This window comes from Oryctolagus cuniculus, chromosome 2 (assembly GCF_964237555.1).
Source record: "Oryctolagus cuniculus chromosome 2, mOryCun1.1, whole genome shotgun sequence".
In the NCBI taxonomy this organism is placed as follows: Eukaryota; Metazoa; Chordata; class Mammalia; order Lagomorpha; family Leporidae; genus Oryctolagus; species Oryctolagus cuniculus.
Window position 1 is genome coordinate 180,894,931 of NC_091433.1, and position 12,045 is coordinate 180,906,975.

Consider the following 12,045-nt stretch of genomic DNA (forward strand, 5'->3'; position numbering starts at 1 on the left):
TTACACAATTGTTTCAATAAATTTTAGCTATTGTTATGAATATAACAATATGGTTTCCTTATTTTTGTTCTTATTTTATTTAATTTGGCTGATAACTTAGTTTCTGTAAACTCCTTTATAGATTCTAGCTACTATAAACTTAAGAAACATAAACAAAACATTTGACCCAAAGCTTAAGGATGTTGCCATTTCACTTAAAGCCAAAAGAACAAAATGAATCCATGAAAATAATATACATGATATCATACTTTTGTTTCCTTTTTATTTTTTATTTTTTTATTTTTTTGACAGGCAGAGTGGACAGTGAGAGAGAGACAGAGAGAAAGGTCTTCCTTTGCCGTTGGTTCACCCTCCAATGGCTGCCACGGCTGGCGTGCTGTGGCCGGCGCACCGCGCTGATCCGAAGGCAGGAGCCAGGTGTTTCTCCTGGTCTCCCATAGGGTGCAGGGCCCAAGCACTTGGGCCATCCTCCACTGCACTCCCTGGCCACAGCAGAGAGCTGGCCTGGAAGAGGGGCAACCGAGACAGAATCCGGCGCCCTGACCAGGACTAGAACCCGGTGTGCCAGTGCCGCAAGGTGGAGGATTAGCCTAGTGAGCCGCGGCACCGGCCTTGATATCATACTTTTGAACAAATATTTCATCATTCTGCATGAAATGCTTGCTGAAGCAGATTGTGAAACTGTGATCATTTTTAGTGAACCACATACTACAATACAGGACAGCTATAAACCTGGGACTCAACTGTGGTGCTCTAATGCTTGCAGGGTGCACAAAACTCAAAGGCAATGCAACATTTGTTGGCTGAGTTTTGAGAGTTGTTGACACTCAGACATACATTGGGTTTTACTGTATGTGACTTCCATCGTCAGCACTCAGGCTGTGATGTGAAGAAAATGAATTACCAGGGAGATACAGCCAGGATATAGCCTCAACTCTCCAATTATGCATACAAGGTAGACTAGATGGGAAGTCTGAAAATGAAATTTAAGAACCATGCAGAAGAGATTCAAAAATTCCAGCTGAAAAGAATACGGGATCGAGTAGGAGAGCAGGGGCCAGGTTCAACCTGGCAGTTAAAAGCAAGATGCCCATGAACCGCATCAGGGCATCAAAAGTTTGATTCTTGACTCTGCCTCTTGATTCCAGATTCCTGAAAATACAGACCATTGGAGGCAGTCACTAGGTTCCTGCCACCCATATGGGAGACCTGGATTGAAATCCCAGCTCCCAGTTTTGGCCCCAGCCCAGCAGAGATCATTGCAGGAAATTGGGGAGTGAACTAGTGGATGGAAGTTCTCTGTGTGTCCCTCTCTGTCTATCTCTCTGCAACTCCTAAAAAAATTCTAAAAAGAATAACAGAGTAACAAATAGCTGAGAAAGATGTAAAAATCTTCAGATTTAAAGGCAAAAATATTTTAAAAGGTCAAATATAGATGTTTCACATCTTGAAAATAAGGATTTAGAGAAACATGTAAGGGTACATCAAAAGGTTCATAAAAATTACAATTAAAATTTTATTTTGGTGCAATTTTTAAATCTATCCTTTTTTACATAGTAAATGCTTTCTATGAACTTTTTAAAGACCTGTCGTATGCCAAGAAAAGGCAAAGAAGGGAGAAGATGATATGCTAGAACTAAAATAAGATTAAATATAATGCAAGGGGAAAAACTATAAATTAAACAAGGTTAAACCATACAAACTGATCTGCCCAAAAGTCTTTAACATTTCAAAATATTTAAGCTATATAGTTTTAGATACTTAAAACAAATTTCAAAAAAAAAAAAACACAAACGAATTGAGAAATCCATAATCATTATTGGGAAACTTAATGTTATCTCCTTGAGTTGCATAACACACACACACACACACACACACACATAAGTAAATAAGAGTTTCAAGGATTAAATGATTGCAAATAGTGCTAGAAAACAATACCCTGTTAATAGAAAATAAAAATTCCTTCACCTGTACGTGAAACAGTCTCATAATATGGTAGCTATAAATAAGAAACCAACGAATAACAATTATATTCATCAATCACAATAGAAGAAAAACCAGGACTTGAAGTAAGACAATCATAGAATCCATTAACCCCAGAAGTTTTATGCTGTCTGTTAAATTAGTTCAAAAGGGCAATCTAAATAGCAATCTGATTAGAAAGGGAGAACTTGAAAATTATATTCATAAAGCACCTTATATGAGAGGAAGAAAAATATTTGTCCATATCAAACAGCAAATTTAAAAACATTGATGGAGTTTATGGAAATCTAAGTTCCTACTTTCTTCTATACCCTCATTCATGCCCCTTAAAAAAGCAAACAAGTAGCGGCCACTATTCTGACATAGCATGTGAAGCCACTGCCTGTGATATGGAGCTGGTTAGAGCCCTAGTTGCTCCACTTCCAATCCAGCTCCCTGCTAAAGTACCTTGGAAGAGGGCCCAAGTGCTTGGGATCCTGCCACCCATGCAGGAGACCCAGAAGAAACTCAGGACTCCCGGCTTTCACAGCCATTTAGAAAGTGAACCAGTTGATGGAGGGTCTGTCTGTCTGCCTCTCTCTCTCTCCCCCTTTCTCTCCCTTTAACTCTGCCTTTAGAAAAAAGAAATAAATTTTTATATAAAATACAAACAAACAAAAACTAGGTAATAGTAATATATAGGACCAGCTTTGGAGACAAGGGGCATTCTCAGGTGTTACTGATGAGACTTTACAATGGTATACCCTTTAGAAGGACAATTTTTCAGTCTCCACAATATTCTTATTCTCATTTATTTATTATTTCAGAGGAAAAGTGACAAAGCTCCCATCTACTTACTCATTGCCCCCTTCCCCATATGTTCACTTCAGTGCGATCTGAAAAAAGGAACTAGGAACTCAATGCATGTCACCCAAAAGAGTGGCAGAAATCCAATTACTTGAACCATCAAAACTGCCTCCCAAGGTGTACATTAGCAAGACATTGGAGCCAGCACCTGGAACAGGGAATTGAACCCAATCCTCCAATGAAGATGTGGGTATTTAATTGGTGTCTAACTGCTAAACTAGACACCAGTCTAGTTTTTAAGTGTGCGTGCCCTTGACCCAACAATACTGCTTCTATGAAATTACCCTAATGCACTACTTTTATTGGCAAATAATAGGAAACAAAGAATCATAAATCAATAAGGAAATATTTACACAATGATGTTTCATTCATTCTATGGGAAATGAGGCCAATTTTGGTCTGCTATGTTTTCATTTTACTTATTTAATAATGATGCATACCTACATATTGTGATGTGAAAACAAATCCTTGACATATTATTAAATGAAAAATTCAAGTTTTATAATAATTCATATAATGCAAACTCATTGACCTTGAAAAGATATGCTTTGGTGTGTTTGTATAGATAGATATAGATATGAAGAAAAACTAAACTTTCATATGCAGAAGAAGTACAGTAAAATAAACTGTAAAATGTTAGAATCCAAATTTTCAGACATTAGTACATTAAGGGGTGCCATAGGAAACACTTCCATCTCTCGATTCTGAATATCTAAGGAGTGCCTATTTCCTTTTCTTCTTCTTTTTTTTTTAAATTTATTTGACAGGTGGAGTTAGAGAGAGAGAGAGAGAGAGAGACAGAGACAGAGAGAAAGGTCTTCCTTCCATTGGTTCACTCCCCAAATGGCCGCAACAGCTGGCGCTACACCCATCCAAAGCCAGGAGCCAGGAGCTTCCTCCTGGTCTTCCATGCGGGTGCAGGGCCCAAGTACTTAGGCCATCCTCCACTGCCTTCCCGGGCCACAGCAGAGAGCTGGACTGGAAGAGGAGCAACCGGGACTAGAACCTGGCATGCATATGAGATGCGGGTGCTGCAGGCAGAGGATTAACCAAGTGAGCCACGGTGCTGGCAGGAGCCCTGTGGTCTGGTCTGTGTAGCATGTCATTCAACCCTCATGCCTTACGTCAAAACCTGGATGATGGTGACTAATATTCAGAGTAATGGTGATAATAACCCACAAAAGCAACAGGAAAAAAAAGAAATAACCCAGTTTCTTCATTAGATTCCACTTAATACAGCACTGAAGTAGATTAAGATGTTTTAAAAGACATTTTCTGTGAAAGTTGACATGTACACATTGCATTGGTTTCCTACTCTCAACAAAACAAACCCTTCAAAAATACTATTTAATCCTTTATCCCTCTGTGATAAACTTCTTCCCCAAGTCTCACACTTTTAATAAATGGCTCAACTACCTGGGCTTTGACTCTCTCTTATCCAATAATGAACCCTCTCTCCTTCACATTCCACATCCTTTTCAAATTCTGCATCTCTTCTCTGCAAGTACGTGCTAAACTGGTCTTTCCTCAGCTTCTCCTCTGCACCTCTCATTCAAGTCATCAAGCTTTCCATCAACATTTTTAGCCATAGTTTCCCTATTTCAAGGCTATTTCTTCACAAAGGATCCAGTGTTCTCTTCTAAACTATAAAATTTTAAAGCATAAGTCAGAATACTCCCTTAGCCAAAAATGCCTATGCTCAGTATAATAGAAATCTGTTTCCAATCACAGCCGATTTGTTCCAGATGATGTTAAAGTGCTTGTTTTGAGCTCACTTGCTCAGTCTGCAACTAGGGCTTGCTCCCCCAAAACTCAGGCAAATGTTGAAACTCTGATGTCTTAATGTGAATGGATGGTTGATTAAGGGCTGAGATCCGAAGCCAGAAGCCAGAATCCAGGAGCTTCTTCTGGGTCTCCCACATGGGTGCAGGGGCCCAAGCACTTGGGCCATCTTCTTCTGCTTTCCCAGGCCATAGCAGAGAGCTGGATCAGAAGTGGAGCAGCCAGAGATGGAACTGGCACCATATGGGATACCAGTGCTTCAGACCAGGGCATTAACCCACTGTACCACAGCACCGGCCCCAAAAGTTGTATCTTTCTACCTCCTTATCCTTCTCCCTCTCTCTTGATTCTTCTTTGTCTTTCCAAAAAATACTTTTTTAGAGAAAGAAAGAGAAGATAATGGAGATTGCTTAGGAAGTTAAGAGGCTATAGACTGGGGCTGGCGCTATGGCACAGTGGGTACAGTGGCCACCTTTGAAGAAGGCATCCCATTTGGGAGCCAGTTCACGTCCTTGTTGCTTTACTTACGATCCAGCTTCCTGCTAATGGCCTGGGAAAAGCAGAGCAGGATGGCTCAAGTGTTTGGGCTTCTGCCACCCCTGTGAGAAACCCAGATGAAGTTCCTGGCTCCTGGCTCCTGGCTCCTGGCTCCTGGCCAGGGAGTGCAGTGGAGGATGGCCCAGTACTTGGGCCCTGCACCCCATGGGAGACCAGGAGAAGCACCTAGCTCCTGGCTTCGGATCAGCGTGGTGCGCCGGCCATAGCGTGCCGGCCGCGGCAGCCATTGGAGGGTGAACCAACGGCAAAGGAAGACCTTTCTTTCTCTCTCTCTCTCTCCCTGTCCACTCTGCCTGTAAAAAAAAAAAAAAAAAAAAAATCAGTCATGAAACCTGGATGGATCTTTACACTGAGAACTGAGATATTAAAAATTGAAGTATGCTCAATGTGAGGCAGCGGTGGGAAAGACACATGATAAGGGACATGACCTTGGCAACAATTTTGGTTCAGAGAAACAAGTATTTAGGCTTCTATTTCTGCGATCATCCCAGTAAATGTCCTAATGGGCTCAGTGCTGGGATTTGAATATGGGACTCTTTTGTCATCAACCAGTTGTGTGTTCTCAGCTTTTATCTCAGAGTAGACACGTTGGAGTGTGTAACTGAGATCAATGACAAGTGAAACGGGCGACCTGGCCGCTACCACAATATTCACAACCATATTTTGTTAGTGCACTTTGAAAGTGGTTTTCTTTAATAAAGGTGTTTAACATGTTTGTGTGCCAAGCTTTGCCCATGTTAAATTTTTTTTAAAATCCAGTTTTACGCTTTTCAGGTGTGTTCCTTCTTCTTGCTTCTGTCATTGTTCTCTCGCCTCTACCTCTGCCTTTGCTCTCACTGGTAATTTCTTTTTCATTTTCTATAAGAATTTGGGATGCAAAGAAACTTGCATCTCTCCTAGTGACTTATTTCAAATTTTTAAAAACTTCTTTGATTCTGTATTCATATAATTAAAAAAACAAGAATAACAACAACTTTTAATCTGTTCCCATGGAAGATAATAAATTTACCATGGGACTTTTGATTTTTCTATTCATCGTCTCTACCCTCACCACCTAGTTATCAAGCTAGAAACATGGGGGTCCTTTTTCCCCCTCTCTTTCAAGGATTTTTCAGATTCTGTCCAATTTCCCACATCCATGCTGTTTTGGTCTTGTGACAGTTTCCCTCTCACTATTTCAAGCCTGGGTTGTTTCTCACCTTGACATTGCAACAGCCCTTCAGCGAGTCACCTTGTCTCCAGAGGGGCCTCCAAGAAGCAGCTGAGGGGTTCTGTGCAACACGACAACTCTGCACCCTGTGCATAACGGTGTCTCATCACCTCAGGAAGAGGTCCCTACCCTGAGACTTGGCACAGAAGTCCTCAGAGCTCACACCTGCCCTCTCCCCGGCCCTGAGCTTCTTCACGCCTTACTTGGACTTCTTTGACCCAGAAACAAGAAACTGTATTTTCCCATAAAAACGCTACTTTTTCCACTGCTATTTATTTCTTCATATTGTCCTCCTGTGTATAATAAATATCCTTTCCATTTCCTTACGTCTAGTACCTGGACATAATAAATACTTAGGATTTCAGATTATCTCAGAAAGCTAGTCCAATAGCCCCACTATGGGCACCCTTAACCACTATGTGCCTTGCTTTAATGCTACAACAGCCCACACCACTATCCTGTTGATCACCAAATTTGCCATAATTATAGTTTGTGTGTGTGTGTGTGTGTGTGTGTGTGTGTGTTTCTTGCCATAAAGTTTTAGCTCCTTGCAGGAAAGGACTATGTTTTTGCTAGCCCTTTTATCAAAGTACTCAGCAAGTATCCACTACACTGGACAACATCCGGTGCGTTCAGGGTGGGATGGCCATAGACAGTATCCACTACATTACAAGCTCAGTAAAGGGTATTGAATGCACTTTTTTTTGCTTGAAGACATTTTTTATCTGAGAATCCCAAATTATTTACAGCACAGAAAAATGCTGTGGTGCTGTCTTTGTGTTGTTTCCACTTCATTTGCCCTGCCCCCCTCTCTAGTAGCCCTCTCACTCAGGCCAGCTATCTGCTCCCGCCCTCCTGCTTGTTTTCTTTCTTTTTTTTTTTTTTTAAAGACTTATTCATTTATTTGAAAATCAGAGCTACACAGAGAGGAGGCAGAGAGAAAGAGAGAGAGAGATACAGAGAGAGAGAGGGAGAGAGAGGGAGAAAGGGAGAGAGAAAGAGAGAGGGAGAGGGAGAGGGAGAGAGAGAGAGAGAGAGGTCCTCCATCCGCTGGTTTACTCCCCAATTAGCCACAATGGCCAGAGCTGCGCCGATCCGAACCAGGAGCCAGGAGCTTCTTTCAGGTCTCCCATGTGGGTGCAGGGGCCCAAGGCTTGGGCCATCTTTGACTGCTTTCCCAGGCCATAGCAGATGGCTAGATCGGAAGTGGAGCAGCTGGGCCTCGAACCGGCGCCCATATGGGATGCCGGCACTGCAGGCCAGGCCGTTGTTAGCCTGCTGCGCCACAGTACCAGCCCCTCTTTTATCTCTTCATGTCATTCCTGTGGCCTTGTACTTCACATTCTGGTTGTTGCTTAAACAACAATTTGATTATATGCAGGGATGTCCCATACTTTTATTATTTATGAAGACTTTCATTCTGCTTTTTTTCTTCAGAATCTATTTCATTGTGTTTTTGTTTGTTTGTTTTTAAGTTGCAACTGGAGAGAGACCACTTTGGTGGAAGCAAGAGCAGCTGTGTGTGACCCCTTGCAGGTAATTTGCCCTGACTGAACTTCAGTTATCTCATCTGTAAAATGAAAATAATAATAATAGTGCATATCTCATAGGGTTGTCCTAGCATTGAATTTAACAAAAAATAAAAAGTACTTGGAGCTGAGTGTTTTTTTTTTTTTTTTTTGACAGGCAGAGTGGACAGTGAGAGAGAGAGAGACAGAGAGAAAGGTCTTCCTTCTGCCGTTGGTTCACCCTCCAATGGCCGCCGCAGCCGGCGCGCTGCGGCCGGTGCACCGCGCTGATCCGATGGCTGAGTGTTTTATAATGTTTCAGGAAAGGACAAACCTTCCCCACTGCTGGTGTTTTTCTTCCATGTAACTCCAGTTACATCCAGTAATACTTCCATCCCTCTCTTTCCCATCCTTCTTCCTTCCTGCAAGTTAACCTAAGTGCTCATTAGAGATATATTCTCCACTCCCTTTCTCTCTTCTTGTAGTCTCCTTGCCTACTTGAATAGAATAGCTTTTTGTTTTTGCTTTTTTTTTTTGGAAAGGCAGAGTTACAGAGAGAAAGAAGGGAAAAAGAGAGGGGAGGGGGAGAGGGAGGAAGGGAGAGGCAGAGAGAGAGAGAGAGAGAGGAGAGAGAGAGAGAGAGAGAGAGAGAGAGAGAGAGAGAGAGAAATCTTCCATTGGCTGGTTCACTCCCAGAATGGTTGTGATAGTTGGGGCTGGGCCTGGTTGAAGCTCTGCCTCTAGGTCTCCCACAGGAGCGGTAGGGATCCCAGTACTTGGGCATCCTCTGTGGTTTCCCCAGATCAGAGGTGTGGCAGCCAGGCCTCAGCCTGAACCAGCATCTGAAACGGAATCCAGCACTGCAGGTGGCGGCTTAGCCCACTATACCACACTGCTGACATCGCGGTCTTAATTACTATTGGCAAAACTTTGGTGTGTGTGGTGTTTTTGTTTGTTTGTTTGTTTTGTTTTGTTTTGACAGGCAGAGTAGATAGTGAGAGAGAGAGACAGAGAGAAAGGTCTTCCTTTTGCTGTTGGTTCACCCTCCAATGGCTGCCATGGCTGGCGTGCTGTGGCCGGCGCACTGCGCTGATCCGAAGGCAGGAGCCAGGTGCTTCTCCTGGTCTCCCATGGGGTGCAGGGCCCAAGCACTTGGGCCATCCTCCACTGCACTCCCGGGCCACAGCAGAGAGCTGGCCTGGAAGAGGGGCAACCGGGACAGAATCTGGCGCCCTGACCGGGACTAGAACCTGGTGTGCCGGCACCTCTAGGTGGAGAATTAGCCTATTGAGCCGCAGCGCCGGCCAAAACTTTAGTTTTTAATATAGATGTTAGTTTGGCTGCTTTGTTTCACTGCTTTTTTCCCTTACTAAAAAAACTGGTTCAAACTTACATGGAAGAGAGGGATATTATTCATTGGGATACATGAAATCCCCAGTATCCAGTTCATTAGACTGGAAAACGTGAGGGAACAGACTTGAGATGCATTCTGAGAGATTAAAATAACAGTGTTTGAGACTTGTGGCATGGCACTCAGCCAGGGAGTTGCTGTACTAGGCAAAGGGAACATGGGGTTTGTTGTTTGTTCTTTATGATAGCTATTATACTCAATGCTTTTAAGAGTAGACTCTTTGAATGCTGCTAACTCTATAAAACCTTAACGTTTCGCAGAATACACTGAGAGTTTCATGATGGGAAGAAACTATTGTTTCATGTGAACACAACCTTCCTGTCTATCCCATTGTCAAATATTTGTTGACTTTATGGTGTTGTTTACACTTCTTGCTGACATTTGAATAACAATAAGAATGATATCTCCCATAGCATAAATGTTATGTTGTTCCTCAGATCAACCTCACTAACAGTAAAGAGAATTTCTCTGAGCCTAAGCTAATCACAGATGCTTTACGCCTTGCTAACTTGCAGGGAAATGGCTTAACCCATGGAGAATGCTGGCTGTTTGACAGAATAGCCTCTATAAACTTGGTTTTCATGTGGCTCATCAATTCCAAAGGTTTTTTAGCAGTATGATGTGGTTTTAAGCCTTTTTTTTCTTTCATTGATTCATTACATCATTTCATTGATGTAACTCACATTCCATAAAATTCATCTTTTCAGAATGTACAATCCAGTGATTTTTGTCTTCAAGAACTTGTGCAACTGTCACACTAGCTAATTCCAAACATTTCCATCACAGCACACAAAAACACCTGTACCCATTAGCAGCCACATCCTATTCCCTTCTAGCTCCAATGGCACCAATCACTAATGTAATTCTATTCCTAGAAAGTTGTCTACTTTGGACATTTGATACAAATGGAATCATACAGTATGTGGCCTTCTTTCACTTAGCATACTATTCTTAACATTCACTGTGTTGTGGCATGTACTTTCTTCTTTCTATGGCTGAATAGTATTCAAGTGTGTAAGTACACAGCACTTGTATATCCGTTCATAGTGGATGTGTGTTCAAGGAGATCTTTAACTTTGGCCACAGCAAATTTTTTAGTTAAGAACAAATTGTTAGGGCCTGTGTTGTGGCAGAGTAGGTTAATGCTCTGCCTGTGGCACCGGCATCCCATATGAGTGCGGGTCCTGGTCCTGACTGCTCCATCTCCAATCCAGCTCTCTGCTATGGCCTGGCAAAGCAGTAGAAGATGTCCCAAGTTCTTGGGCCCCTGCACCTGCATGGGAGACTCAGAAGAAGCTCCTGTCTCCTGGCTTCAGATCAGTGCAGCTCTGGCCATTGCAGCCATTTGGGGAGTAAACCAGCGGATGGAAGACCTTTCTCTCTGTTTCTCCCTCTCACTGTCTGTAACTCTACCTCTCAAATAAATAAATAAAATATTTAAAAAAAAGAATAAATCGTTGTTTCTACAGAAATTAAACTGTAAGCACCAGGCTCTAAATAAGGTAATACATCTCTCAGCAAACTTGAAGGAGGTTCATAGGCACATAAAGACACAAAGCTTAGGTAGAAAACAGGGACCAGTCAAGTGTTATCAAGGCTGTTGGCCTGAAAGATGTTACAAGCCAATTTCCAGCTTCAACAGCTGCAGACCATCTCACGCAGCTGCAGGGCCCTTGTGAAGTTCGCGATGGGTCAGATGCTCCAGGTTAATTGGAACATATTTCCTTGAATCAATGGAAATCACAAACGTGCTGCTTTTAAACAACAAAGCAAAAAAAAGTTTTTCAAAAGCTCTTTGGACAACAGTGAGGTTCTAGCTGTGTATTGGTAGGAAAAGGGCTGGATTAATAATGCCAGGCCCAATGCCAAGTTCTATTCTGTACCCAGGACCAAGGAAAGATCCTTAAGGAAACAGTTTATAACTTTTGCAGAAACTGAAAAGCCAATTCCAATAGTGTGTATCAAATGATCTTTGGTCTGGTTTAATATATGTGAGTGAGTTTCCCAAGTAGATAACGAAATTTCCTCAGACCAAGAAGAGTTATGCCAAAAGGCAATGGAAAGAGATTAGTATAAGATTGATGCTAAAACTCACTAATCAAAGGAGCATGTGGCACCTTCAATTCAGCACCAGCCTACAATGGAAACCTGAGATCCAAAGGGGAAACCGACCTAAGAAGTTTTGAACGTACTAACTTGGAAACAAATGTACGTCAGGTAATTCCTGGTGGCAGGGAATGTTATTATTTGCAAATTTCTCATTTTACGATGCAGGCAGCAATATTGCAAAAGCTACTTCAGAAAAAGGAGATGTTATGAGATTATGGTAAACACATAATACCAAAATCCATTTCTACTGGGATATTATTCCAAGTTGAGTTTATTACAGAACATAGATGAGTTATGATTTGATCAACATATAAGGATCTCAGGAATTGGGGAATTTCAACTGTATGAGAAAGTAATAGTGAACATCTGGCAATAGTTATGTTCCCCAGAAGTCTCTCAGGTGGCAGATTTAGTTACCTTTGCAAACACTGGTACAGCGATTGGGAAGAGGTGGTCATCATTGGTTGTCCACAACTAACCTCTTGCCAGGAAATTTCTCCCAACTTATTGCAAAGGTCACAATTCCCATTCTTTTTGTTTATGAACTATAGACAAATGGGATCAACCACTTGACATGCTGAATGGTAGAGGACAGTGGGATGGAAGCAGTATATATTTGATTAAAATGAGATCATTGC